Source organism: Montipora capricornis, chromosome 13 (genome assembly GCF_036669925.1).
Source record: "Montipora capricornis isolate CH-2021 chromosome 13, ASM3666992v2, whole genome shotgun sequence".
Classification (NCBI taxonomy): Eukaryota; Metazoa; Cnidaria; class Anthozoa; order Scleractinia; family Acroporidae; genus Montipora; species Montipora capricornis.
The window spans coordinates 8721116-8723615 of record NC_090895.1 but is presented as its reverse complement, the minus strand read 5'-3'; the positions used below and the strand labels follow the sequence as shown (position 1 = coordinate 8723615).

The following is a 2500-nucleotide window of genomic DNA, read 5'->3' as shown; positions in this document are numbered from 1 at the left end:
AAAATTACAATACTTAAATTAATTTACACAGTATAGTGGAAGGAAATGAGAGGGCCACGTCTACAACTATTGCTGTACCCCTTAAAGTTACGTATAACAAAATACGAAATTTTCAATAAAAAAGTGAAGTAAAATAGATGATGAAATAGCTCAGTAAGTTATGAAAAAGATAATGTTTCATTAGTATTGAGCAAGGAACCAGTGAGATAGTTTGTCCCTGATGAATTGCGGAATATTATTCCAAAAAGACACTTCCAAAAATGCTGGGGCAAAATCTCCTAAGATTAGTTCGAAATGAGGGTATGAAAACTTGATTGGATGATGCGCTGCGGGTATTGTAATTATGTAGTGCAGATACTAAAGAAACAGGTATATTATGAAAATTTTCATGGTAGAAATAATCAGAAAAAAAGCAAACATGCATGTGTTCATGATCAGTTTAACAAAGTAGATGAAGTAGAAAAGCTTAGTATGGTTGGAACATTAAAGAATTAAGATCACACAGCCAATCGGAACTTTTGTTAGTTGATTAAGCACCGTTTAATTGATAGATAGCTGACATTATATAGGTTTTCTTTAGTTGTTTTAATTAAGAATGGATTTTTAGGTTTTTCACAATCTAGTCAGATGAGAGACCCTGCTCGCAGACTGGTAAATTTGAATGCTTTCCCTCCTGGTATAAGAGAACCTAGCGACTTTATCGAGTTCAAGAATTTACGAAATTAATGTCCTCATGGCTTAAGTTAAGGGACACGTTATTTCGTGTTGTAAAATCTGTATTTACTCTTATGACAGTAAATTGAAACCTATCGTATTTCTACTATCTTTTTTTGGTAACATGGTTCTTAAGAGGCTTTGTTTTATAAACATATGCTTCAACAGTTCTTCCCTTTCATGTTTCGTATTTCAACTACTATCTTTTTTTGGTAACATGGTTCTTAAGAGGCTTTGTTTTATAAACATATGCTTCAACAGTTCTTCACTTTCATGTTTACGAGTTGAAATAAAATGTTCTGAACGATTGATTGAGGTTAAAGAACCTTAATCATCCACTTTACATTGCGCGCCCACATTACTTCAGTCGCCATTTTTAGGGCGCCCAAAACCCTGAATGCTGTGACTGTATAAAGTAATCGGTGTCCATCGGACATCAAATGTGCTTTATAATTCTGTTTTCCATTGAAAAAATGAGCTATGTTTATTAGAATTTGAGTTTCTAATATATTTATGCAGTTTATGTATGACTTGCTCTTCGCAACATGTACATGTTATCGAGTGGAAACGGAATGGTTAGAATTAGTGTATTATCATTTCGGGAAAATGAAGAAATAAGATCTTGGACTACATTGTAAGGAATCACAAACATCCCCATCGTTGTGCGTGTCTTTCGCTCCGGTTACCGGCACTGAACAAAGAGGCAAGACAAGTCTTCGGCAACCATCATGTTGAATACTGATCTCCATCACAATCAGTAAAAATCCTTTATCCATTGCTGTTCATTTCAATTTCTCGATGATAAACTTTGGAAAAGTTGAAAACTAGAGGTCACAAGGTCAGCTTGTGTTTATTTACAGGAAGACGAAATTGTTGTTGGATTTAACACCCGTTTGAAGACTAGGTAAACTTGAAAAAGAATAAATTCTAGGAACGTAAAGTAAGAGCATTTAATGTAATGATACAATTAAGTTTTGCGCGCGTCACACTGAAACCTTCTTTAATTTACTTTATACTCGCTTATCGCTAGCCCCGCGCATTAAGCTGGTTTACCAAGTACTTCGCTAGCAGCGAATTTAAATATCCCGCCTTGTTGTTTCCATTGCTGCGAACTGCTTGGATGCAAAATAAATATGAGTTGCTTGCTTATTAACTAAGGTCCAGCTAAAAGTTAAAACAGCTAGCTACCATGCGTAGAAATTTTATTTCCCTCCTGAATTCACTGCAGAGTTAGCTCCACGTTTCTTAGAAAGGCGCTTGAAATAAAGGTATTCTGCTGTTTTTCTGATCGAAATCCATCTAATTTCACAGAATAATCCTCCTCGAGGATATTTGAAGTGTTTTCTATTTCCAAATTTGTTCTAATTATCCTCTCGAGGGCAAAAATAACTCAACGATACTTGCCCATATATTGAAGTAGACGCTCCAAATTCCCGGATAACAACAACATCAACAAACCGTGCGATGTAAAGTGGGTGAGTAAGGTTCTTTAAGATCAGTATGTGTTTAGCATGGCAATCTAGAGGTCGTTATATAATAACCCAAGTTATTCACGGATTTTGATTGGTTCTTGCCTATGATCTATTAGATGACAGACGCACGATTGACGTCACCATCAGCTTTTATGCGAATAAAGTTTTTAAAATTCTTTATTATATAAAACAAATAGATTCCATGTTTCCGTGGGTCTGTTCAGTAATAGATCACATCAGTGACACACTCGGCCTCGTGTGCCACTTTTTGTTCTTACCACATTTTGACGTCATCTGTGATCTATTACTGAACA

General features: G+C 35.4%; 1 protein-coding gene across 2 annotated transcripts in view; it reads left to right on the top strand.

The window, feature by feature from the left end:
* The window catches only part of LOC138029751 (tyrosine-protein phosphatase Lar-like), a 36626-nt gene extending 35817 nt beyond the window's left edge, over window positions 1-809 (top strand). For both annotated transcript variants that reach the window (XM_068877565.1, XM_068877562.1), the window contains exon 11: window positions 1-809. This exon is cut by the window's left edge and continues 179 nt beyond it. The gene's annotated coding sequence lies outside the window, so the exon portion shown is untranslated.
* The last annotated feature ends 1691 nt before the right edge of the window (window positions 810-2500 follow it).